Here is an 11,519-nt window from a genome sequence, read left to right on the forward strand (position 1 = left end):
GGCCTCTTCCTGAGGCTAGATATGGGGCAGAGGATTCGGTAATACAGAATTAATTCAAGTTCAGACACTGTTAGGGGAGTGACCTGCTATAGGAAAATCCTTCTGACAGTGAAATATACAGGAAACACTGCCTTTCTGCCCTGGAAAGTGTTGATGGTTTTGTTGCATTGGAGTTTTCCTGGCAGATTTAACTGAACAATTTCTTGTGGTCTCGTCTAGCTTTATGATTTGGTGAATCAAATTCATCTCCTTAGATGGCATCTTCAATCAAGGAAACTGAAGGAGAACCTCGGGCAATGCCAGGTAAGTTACAGCGTAAGAGCAAGAAAAAGAGCAAAGTGATATCACTCAATAGAAATAAGTTCATTTTTAATGCATGGTTGTTATCGTATCAGTGAATTGAAGAAATAAGCCTGTGCCAACCAAACTTATTACTATGAAGCCATTAATTGTTAATTGCTAAAAGACAGATTGCTTCTGACCTGAAAATCCGGAACTTGCTTTCTGCCACCATTAAGAATAACTGCATGGGCATCCTTGATGCTTATGTCAAGAATATTTGTTCTAGAAAACAAAATTCAGAGAACCCTGAGGGACTTTGAAGTAGACGGTGAAGCAAGTAGCATGTCAACATCCTGGATACCTTGTGTAATTTTCTCGGCCACCATTAACTCGAAGAATGAAGCACAGGAAACCTGCCAGAGAAACGTTCAGCAATGTTGGAGTGCTTTGCCTTGAGTGTGTTTGAATGAAGTGCTGGATGCCCCAGAGGCAGTGGGGAAGTCGAGTTCTGAAAGCAGATCTGTGTGCAGCAAACCTGTCACGTCTCAGCCAACGCTCTTCCTGCTGGGCCGAGAGACCGGAGGCTTCCTTCATTTCCTGATTTTTACCCTGCAGTCCTTCCCACCACACCGTTCCACTCACCCCTAATGGAGACCTCTTTATTGAAATCTTCGAGAAAGCATCGAGGAGACAGCCTAGGGTTTTCAGAAAGACGATCCGTTAAAAACAATGCCATGTTTTGCAGACAAAAGAGAGGATCCGAATGAAGAGAAGAAAGGCTGTCACCCTGACGTTGATGGCCACCTGCCTCTCCTTTTATTTTTCTAGACTTTAGGGCCTAGATGTTATTGCCTTTTGACATCTGTATTAACCCCTGAATTGTGTCCCTCCCAAATTCATATGTTGAAGCCCTAGCCCCCAGGACCTCAGAACATGACGGTATTTGGAGATGAGGTCTTTAAAGAGGTGATTGTGAGGTTGTTAGGGTGTCCTTATAGGAGTTACAGGACTGGTGTCCTTATAAGAGAGGGAGAGACACCAGGGATGTGTGTGCCCGAGAAAGGGCCTCGTGAGGACACAGCGGGGAAGTGGCCGTCTGCAAGCCAAGGAGAGAGGCCTCAGAAGAAACCAGTCCTGCTGACACTTTGATTTCAGACTTCTAGCCTCCAGACTGTTAGAAAATGCATTTTGTTTAAGTCATGCAGTCTGTAGTATATTGTTATGGTGGCCCTAGCAAACGAGGACAACCCCAATGTCAGCAAACTCTCCAGCTTTTTGGGTAATTTTTCCTTTTAATTCAAACAATGACAGTAGAAAAACAAACACAATGATAGTCTGGAATCCTATCCCATGCCATGTGGAAATCTGGTCTTCTCACATTCTTCTCTACCCTCCCACCACCCCTAGTAAACTTTTGAAAATTTGCTTAGGGATGATTTTATGTTCCATTAAACAACTTGTTCTCCCCTGCACCCCTCAGCTGGCTTTCTTCCTCTGACTGATATTCCTTGTCTACTAGTCATTCATCTTTTGCCATCTCATAACTTGCTTCCTCCTGAAGTACTGACATTGGACCCTCCCATATGGACATGGATAATTCCTCCAACTACCAGAGAGTCTGCAGCAATGTTTAACATAGGCTTAGTGAAGTATTAGGTGTAAGAGGAGGGAATAATAACGCAGAAAGAGGAAATTTAAAACTGGCTTCTAGATAGGATGTCTCCTGGAATCTCCTCCTAGGGGCTTCCGCAGGCTGCCTTGGTCCTGAGCTCCCTATACCCTGCCACGAAGGGATCCCCTGACCTCTGTGCATGGGACTGAGCTTGTTCTCCTCTAGCCAGCATTGAGGGCTCCAACCTCAGCTCAATCCCAAGAAAAGAGAACAGTCCCCCTTTATGAAGGTGGGATCAAGGCATGACTTAGTTTCTCCCTGGATCTATGGTTGAGGAAGAAAATCCCACCTTCCAGAGGACATCCCCACACCCACTCCCAGGGGATGGGTGTGCAGCAAGGCAATCCCATGATTCTGTGCTCAAGTCTGGCACACAGTTGTGTAACTAAAGGGAATAGTTACACAGGAGACAGTTTAGGAGAGTCATTAATTAAAAAGTAATTTAAAAAAATCACAAGATGTCTGTGATGTGTAAGAGATTCCATTTCTGCATTTAGTAGAGAGCAAAAGAATCATGCCTCAGATTATTGCTTTCCCAAAGGGTTTCTTTATGGTGGCTGATGGTTGTGAACAAATAAGAAAAAATCTTTCCCCATGAAAGAAGAACATTTAGGGATAAGGAGAGACATCACTCAAAAGTATATGCTTTTCTCATATTCTTCTTTCCCAACTGTAATCTTGTAACACCTCTACCATAATGATGACAACCATGAAATAGACTTCCTGAGCTAGACTGGTAATTGCACTTGACTGTAAAAATAACAATAGCAGCAACAATAAGAGTAATAATAATACAGACACCATCTATTTGGGTCTTAAAATGTGAGAGGCGTTGCCTTATTGCTTTTCAAACATTATCTTTATTGATCTTCATCACAACTTATTCTGAAGTAGGCAATATTACCCTTGTTTTCTAGATGGAGAAACTGGGTTTAGAAAGTAAAACAAGTTACCCATTAATCTCAGCTCTCAGAAAGATTTTTTTTTTTTAACCATTACTCTCTTTACTTAGTTCTTCCTAAGCTGATTCGAGGGTTATCCTTTTGTCTAAGAGAACATGATGTTGCCACAAGGTATGTGCTTTCTAATTACCTGACTACATGAGAGCCTGTCACCTTGGCCCTTCCCCGAAAGACTATTTAAGGAGGAATCAGGCTTTAGCAGTTACTGTATTTTCATTTGTGGTTAGAAAAGAGTGGGTTTTCCTCTCCTCCACAAATATTTGGCCACCAAGTGCCAAGAGTATCACTTATGAGCCATCTGGAAGAGCTGTTGGTCCTTAATTGTTTCCAGATGACATTTCAAATGGATCATGTGGTGGAATTCGATTCCTACTCTCAGAGTACCAAGGATAAGCTTAGCACCTCAAAGCATGCTACTTGAAGCATTTTACAGAGAGCATGTGCAAACAGCACATGTATAGAGAACTTGTCCCTAAAGAGGAGGCTTTAGGTGACAATGCTAATATAAAATCCTTGAAGCGGGGATAGCCTCTTGTTGAACTTGGGCCCCTCATGGCTCAGTGGCTACAGTGGCCTTTCTAGCCTCTCACTGAATCTTGGTCCAAATGAATTAAATTACCAATCTAAAAGAAGCTGACCTTAAAACCATTTTATGTTTCCAAAATCAATTCAGGATACTAGGTTTTCCCAGAAAAAACAAACTGTCATGTATGATCCTGGCTAAGCAGAATGCCAGTATCCAATTAAGTAAGTAGACACAGCAGCCATCTTGTAACCAAGAGGTGATAATGTCTTCTTATTAAGGACAATAGAGGAACCTTGCCTCTAATTGTATTTTGAGTTGCAGCATTAGTTAAAAGTCTTGTTAGATAAGGTGGGGGGGGGAAGATAAATCCTACATATTTAAGCTAGTGGAGATTTGGTTTTTTGATATGAGCAGCTAACTTCTCTCCTAGTTCATGTAATGCTGCAGGGCCTCGGTACTGTTCTTTGGTACAATGTCAGGACTTGACACAAATCTGTTCCAAACATCAAGAAGCAGCCTGAGGACCTGGAAATGTGTATAGGAGCCACTGGCACAGTGAGTGACTTAAGACTTAATAGTTCTCTGAGAATAAATACAGAGTGAAGTTTTGCCCTTTCCAGGTGTGACTACAAAGCCAATGGACCCTAAGAAACTATGCTCATTCAACAAACCCACAGGAGTCTTCACTTCATCATGAGACACGGGAGCTTGGGATCCAGGCTTCAGCTGCCTACACTCAGCTGATTTCTCTACGTTTGCAGTTGTGGAGAGGTCTGAAAGGGAAGAGTATGATGGGAAAGAGAATGGACTCCATCTTTTCAGAGACATTTGGCTTCTGTATAGGACCCCCTGATGATGGGGTAAAAGGCTCCATGTCCTGTGCAGAAGAGGGACAGAGTTCCCCTGCAGGAGAAGGTAAGTGCACAAACTTGGGGTGGGCTCTGTTCCTGTTCTTCTGAAATCCGAGGAGCAGGCAGGACAGTTTCTAGATCCCAGGGCTGAGCTGGAGTCCTTAGCAAGCCTGCAGTAGCAAGTGAAAAATCAACTGTGTGAAATATTGATAAAAGCTGTATCAGAAAAGTTTCTTTCTTTCTTTCTTTTTTTTTGCAGTACGGGGGCCTCTCACTGTTGTGGCCTTTCCCGTTGCGGAGCACAGGCTCCGGACGTGCAGGCTCAGCGGCCATGGCTCACGGGCCCAGCCGCTCCGCGGCATGTGGGATCTTCCCGGACCAGGGCACGAACCCGTGTCCCCTGCATCGGCAGGCGGACTCTCAACCACTGCGCCACAGGGAAGCCCCAGAAAAGTTTCTTGATGGAATTCATAATGCAAACGAGTCAGACGGTTGAACATGTGAAGAGCAGTAGTCCCTGTAAGTCTATTATGAGAAAGTCAGACAATTTATTTTAGGTAAATGGCTTTTTGGCAGACCCTACTCTACTGGGGTCTGGTGACTTGGGTAATATCGTTTAAAATTCATTTTTATTTCTATTTTTGTCACTCATTTATTTATTCAACAAATATTTATTCACCGCTAGTGTGTGTCAAACACTGTTAGGGAAACAGACTTTGTTTCTGCCTTCAGGGGGGTGAATGAGCTGGTAGGGCAGATTAGATGAAAGCAAAGACAAAAGAAGCCAACAGACTGACAATAGCTGTGATGAAAATACAATGGAGGATGGAAAGTAGCTTGAGTTTTTAGAGCAGCGGTTCCTAAGCTTGTTGGCATTATTAGAGTCACCTGAGGATCTTTTAAAACTCCCAAAGGCCAGGCTGTACCTCAGACCAGCCATAATCTCTGGGATGAGACATAGGCACCAGTATATCGTGAAGATCTCTGTGTGATTCTAATGTGCAGACAAGTTTGGCCACCACTGATATAGAGGAGGGGGGTGGCCCTCTTCTTCTAAAAATAATTAGGGGTATTCGGAGCTGAGTCCCACAGTCATGCTGCTAAAAGTGGGAGCTTGTTAGAAAAGCAGAACCTTGGGTTCCACCCCAGATGTACTGAATCAGGCTCCGCATTTGACAAGATCCTCAGGTTACGGAAGATGCAGCAAAGTCGAAGAAGCAGTGCAAAGCAGTAGTTCTCAATTTGTAGGCCGCAGATCAGCCTCACCGGCAACATGTTAGAAAGGCAAATTCTCATCCCCACTCCTGACCTACTGAATCAGAAACTCTGGGGGTTGGGCCCTGCCAGCTGTGCTGTAACAAACTCACCAGGTGATTCTGATGCACACTGGTGTTTGAGAAACACTGGCTCAAAATAAGTATGGGGAGACCTTCAAGATGGCAGAGGAGTAAGACGTGGAGATCACATTCCTCCCCACAAATACATCAAAAGTACATCTACATGTGGAACAACTCCTACAGAACACCTACTGAATGCCTGCAGAAGACCTCAGACCTCCCAAAAGTCAAGAAACTCCCCACGTACCTGGGTAGGGCAGAAGAAAAAAGAGACAAAAGAGTAGGGACGGGACTTGCACCTCTGGGAGGGAGCTGTGAAAGAGGAAAAGTTTCCACACACTAGGAAGCCCCTTCACTGGTGGGGACAGCGCAGGGGGAAGCTTCAGAGCCACGGAGGAGAGCGCAGCAACAGGGGTGTGGAGGGCAAAGCGGAGAGATTCCTGCACAGAGGATCGATGCCGACCGGCACTCACCAGAGCGAGAGGCTTGTCTGCTCACCCGCCTGGGCGGGTGGGGGCTGGGAGCTGAGGCTCGGGCTTCGGAGCTTAGATCCCAGGGAGAGGACTGGGGTTGGCTGCGTGAACACAGCCTGAAGGGGGCTAGTGCGCCACAGCTAGCCGGGAGGGAGTCCGGGAAAAACTCTGGACCTGCCTAAGAGGCAAGAGACAATTGTTTTGGGGTGTGCGAGGAGAGGAGATTCGGAGCACCGCCTAAACGAGCTTCAGAGACGGGCGCGAGCCGCGGCTATCACTGCGGACACTAGAGACGGGCATGAAACGCTAACGCTGCTGCTGCAGCCACAGACAATCTTGTGTGCAAGCACAGGTCACTATCCACACCTCCCCTCCCGGGAGCCTGTGCAGCCCGCCACTGCCAGGGTCTCAGGATCCAGGGACAACTCCCCCGGGAGAACGCACGGCGCTCCTCAGGCTGGTGCAACGTCATGTCGGCCTCTGCCGCCGCAGGCTCGCCCCGCACTCCGTACCCCTCCCTACCCCCGGCCTGAGTGAGCCAGAGCCCCCAAAGCAGCTGCTCCTTTAATCCCGTCATCCGAAAATTGAGGCTGTGGACTTTGGGAGCAAATGTAGACTTGGGGTTTGCTGTATGCGCCTGACTAGATTCTATTCTATCCTATTTATCTATCTATTTATTTATGGCTGCGTTGGATCTTCATTGCTGCATGCGGGTTTTCGCTGGTTGCGTCGAGGGGGGGATACTCTTTGTTGAGGTTCGCGGACTTCTCATTGCTGTGGCTTCTCTTGTTGCGGAGCACGGACTCTAGGCACGCAGGCTTCAGTAGCTGTGGCTTGCGGGCTCTAGAGCACAGGCTCAGTAGTTGTGCACACGGGCTTAGTTTCTCCGCGTCATGTGGGATCTCCCCGGACCAGGGCTCGAACCTGCGTCCCCTGTACTGGCAGGCGGATTCTTTTTTTTTTTTTTGCGGTACGTGGGCCTCTCACTGTTGTGGCCTCTCCTGTTGCGGAGCACAGGCTCCGGGCGCGCAGCCTCAGCGGCCATGGCTCACGGGCCCAACCGCTCCGCGGCATGTGGGATCTTCCCGGACCGGGGCACGAACCGTGTTCCCTGCATCTGCAGGCGGACTCTCAACCACTGCGCCACCAGGGAAGCCCTGGCAGGTGGATTCTTAACCACTGTGCCACCAGGGAAGTCCCGCCTGACTAGATTCTGAATTTTATGTTTATCTTAGTTTTTAGTGCTTGTTATCATTGGTGGATTTGCTTATTGGTTTCTTTGCTCTCTTTTTTAAAATTACTTTTAAATTTTTTTATTTTAGTAATATAATTTTTTATTTTAATAACTTTATTTTATTTTACTCTTTTTTTTTCCTTTCTTTTTCTCCCTTTTTTTCTGAACCATGTAGTTGACAGGGTCTTGGTGCTCCAGCCAGGTGTCAGGCCTGAGCCTTTGAGGTGGGAGAGCCGAGTTCAGGACATTGGACCACCAGAGACCTCCTGGCCCCACGTAATATCAATCAGCAAGAGCTCTCCCAGAGATCTCTGTCTCAGTGCTAAGAGCTAGCTCCACTCAATGACCAGCAAGCTCCAGTGCAGGACACCCCATGCCAAACAACTGGCAAGACAGGAACACAACCCCACCCATTAGTGGAGATGCTGCCTAAAATCATACTAAGTTCACAGACACCCCAAAACACACCACTGGATGTGGTCCTGCCTACCAGAAAGACAAGATCCAGGCTCATCCGCCAGAACACAGGCATGAGTCCCCAGTACCAGGAAGCCTACACCACCCAATGAACTAACCTTACCCACTAGGGGCAGACACCAAAAACAATAGGAACTAAGAAACTGCAGCCTACAAAAAGTAGACCCCAAACACAGTAAGTTAAGCAAAATGAGAAGACAGAGAAATATGCAGCAGATGAAGGAGCAAGGAAAAAACCTACCACACCAAACAAATGAAGAGGAAACAGGCAGTCTACCTGAAATAGAAATCAGAGTTATGATAGTAAAGAAGATCCAAAATCTTGGAAATAGAATGGAGAAAATACAAGAAACGTTTAACAAAGACCTAGAAGAACTAAAGAGCAAACAAACAATGATGAACAGCACAATAAATGAAATTAAAAATTCTCTAGAAGGAATCAATAGCAGAATAACTGAGGCAGAAGAATGGATAAGTGACCTGGATAATAAAATAGTGGAAATAACTACCACAGAGCAGAATAAAGAAAAAAGAATGAAAAGAATTGAGGACAGTCTCAGAGACCTCTGGGACAACATTAAACACACCAACATTTGAATTATAGGGGTCCCAGAAGAAGAAGAGAAAAAGAAAGGGACTGAGAAAATATTTTAAGGATTATAGTTGAAAACTTCCCAAATATGGGAAAAGAAATAGTCAATCAAGTCCAGGAAGCACAGAGAGTCCCATACAGGATAAATCCAAGGAGAAACATACCAAGACACATATTAATCAAACTATCAAAAATTAAATACAAAGAAAAAATATTAAAAGCAGCAAGGGAAAAACAAATAACATACAAGGGAATCCCCATAAGGTTAACAGATGATCTTTCAGCAGAAACTCGGCAAGCTGGACGGCAGTGACAGGACATATTTAAAGTGATGAAAGGGAAAAACCTACAACCAAGATTACTCTACCCAGCTAGGATCTCATTCAGATTCGATGGAGAAATTAAAACCTTCACAGACAAGCAAAAACTAAGAGAATTCAGCACCACTAAACCAGCCTTACAACAAATGCTAAAGGAACTTCTCTAGGCAGGAAACACAAGAGAAAGAAAAGACCTACAAAAACAAACCCAAAACAATTAAGAACATGGGAATAGGAACACACATTACAATAATTACCTTAAATGTAAATGGATTAAATGCTCCCACTAAAAGACATAGACTGGCTGAATGGATACAAAAACAAGACCCGTATGTATGCTGTCTACACTTCAGATCTAGGGACACATACAGACCAAAAGTGAGGGGATGGAAAAAGATATTCCATGCAAATGGAAATCAAAAGAAAGCTGGAGTAGCAATATTCATATCAGACAAAATAGACTTTAAAATAAAGACTGTTACAAGAGACAAAGAAGGACACTACATAATGATTAAGGGATCAATCCATAAGAAGGTATAACAATTGTAAATATTTATGCACCCAACATAGGAGCACCTCAATACATAAGGCAAATGCTAACAGCCATAAAAGGGGAAATCGACAGTCACACAATCATAGTAGGGGATTTTAACACTCCACTTTCACAAAGGACTGATCATCCAAAATGAAAATAAGTAAGAAAACACAAGCTTTAAATGACACATTAAACAAGATGGACTTAATTGATATTTATAGGACATTCCATCCGAAAACAACAGAATACACTTTCTTCTCAAGGGCTCATGGAACATTCTCCAGGATAGATCATATCTTGGGTCACAAATCAAGCCTTGGTAAATATAAGAAAATTGAAATCATATCAAGTATCTTTTCCGACCACAATGCTAAGAGACTAGATATCAATTACAGGAAAAACACTGTAAAAAATACAAACACATGGAAGCTAAATAATATGCTACTAAATAACCAAGAGATCACTGAAGAAATCAAAGAGGAAATCAAAAAATACCTAGAACCAAATTACAATGCAAACATGACGGCCCAAAACCTATGGGATGCAGCGAAAGCAGTTCTAAGAGGGAAGTTTATACCAATACAACCCTACCTCAAGAAACAAGAAAAATCTCAAATAAACAACCTAACCTTACACCTAAAGCAATTAGAGAAAGAAGAACAAAAAAAACCCAAAGTTAGCAGGAGAGAAATTATAAAGATCAGATCAGAAATAAATGAAAAGGAAATGAAGTAAATGATAGCAAAGATCAATAAAACTAAAAGGTGGTTCTTTGAGAAGATAAACAAAATTGATAAACCATTAGTGAGACTCATCAAGAAAAAAAGGGAAAAGACTCAACAGAATCAGAAATGAAAAAGAAGTAACAACTGACACTGCGGAAATACAAAGGATCATGAGAGATTACTACAAACAGCTATATTCCAATAAAATAGACAACCTGGAAGAAATGGACAAATTCTTAGAAAAGCACAACCTTCCGAGATTGAACCAGGAAGAAATAGAAAATATAAACAGACCAATCACAAGCACTGAAATTGAAACTATGATTAGAAATCTTCCAACAAACAAAAGCAGAGGACCAGACAGATTCACAGGCAAATTCTATCAAACATTTAGACAAAAGCTGACACCTGTCGTTCTCAAACTCTTCCAAAATAGAGCAAAGTGAGGAACACTCCCAAACTCATTCTACGAGGCCACCATCACCCTGATATGAAAACCAGACAAAGGTGTCACAAAAAAAGAAAACTAAAGGCCAATATCAGTGATGAACATAGATGCAAAAATCCTCAACAAAATACTAGCAAACAATCCAACAGCACATTAAAAGGATCATACACCATGATCAAGTGGAGTTTATTCCAGGAATGCAAGGAAATATTGATTCTTCAGTATACACAAATCAATGTGATATGCCAGAGAATAAAAAGGAGGACCAAGCTGGATAATGTAGATGGATGGCCCACTTGGGGTTACAAACTCCAAATGAAAAACGGTGAATCTGGTTTTTTTACTTTCTCTGAAGTCAATCATATAGAGAAGGATAAAAAATTTTTCATCAAATTGAAGGATAAAAACCATATGATAACCTCAATAGATGCAGAAAAAGCTTTTGAGGAAATTCAACACCCATTTATGATAAAAACTCTCCAGAAAGTAGGCACAGAGGGAATTTATCTCAACATAATAAAGACCATATATGACAAACCCACAACCAACATTGTTCTCAATGGTGAAAAACTGCAACCGTTTCCACTAAGATCAGGAACAAGACAAGGTTGCCCACTCTCACCACTATTATTCAGCATCGTTTTGGAAGTTTTAGCCACAGAAATCAGAGAATAAAAGGAAATAAAAGGAATCCAAATCAGAAAAGAAGAAGTAAAACTGTCACTGTTTGCAGATGATATGATACTATGCATAGAGAATCCTAAAGATGCTACCAGAAAACTACTAGAGCTAATCAATGAATTTGGTAAAGTAACAGGATACAAAGTTAATGCACAGAAATGTCTTGCATTCCTATATGCTAATAATGAAAAATCTGAAAGAGAAATTAAGGAAACCCTCCCATCTACCATTGCAATAAAAAGAATACAATACCTAGGAATAAACCTACCTAAGGAGACAAAAGACCTGTATGCAGAAAACTGTAAGACACTGATGAAAGAAATTAAAGATGATACAGATGGAGAGATATACCATGTTCTTGGATTGGAAGAATTCAATATTGTGAAAATAACTATACTACCTAA

General features: G+C 43.0%; 1 long non-coding RNA gene across 1 annotated transcript; it reads left to right on the forward strand.

Moving 5' to 3' along the window:
- The first annotated feature begins 258 nt into the window (after window positions 1–258).
- Window positions 259–4,669, forward strand: LOC132518181 (uncharacterized). The gene is made up of 4 exons (XR_009539875.1): window positions 259–303; window positions 3,590–3,624; window positions 4,120–4,357; window positions 4,553–4,669. It is a non-coding gene; the product is annotated as an uncharacterized LOC132518181 (long non-coding RNA).
- Window positions 4,670–11,519: the final 6,850 nt, after the last annotated feature.

Source organism: Lagenorhynchus albirostris, chromosome 3, assembly GCF_949774975.1.
Source record: "Lagenorhynchus albirostris chromosome 3, mLagAlb1.1, whole genome shotgun sequence".
Lineage (NCBI taxonomy): Eukaryota > Metazoa > Chordata > Mammalia > Artiodactyla > Delphinidae > Lagenorhynchus > Lagenorhynchus albirostris.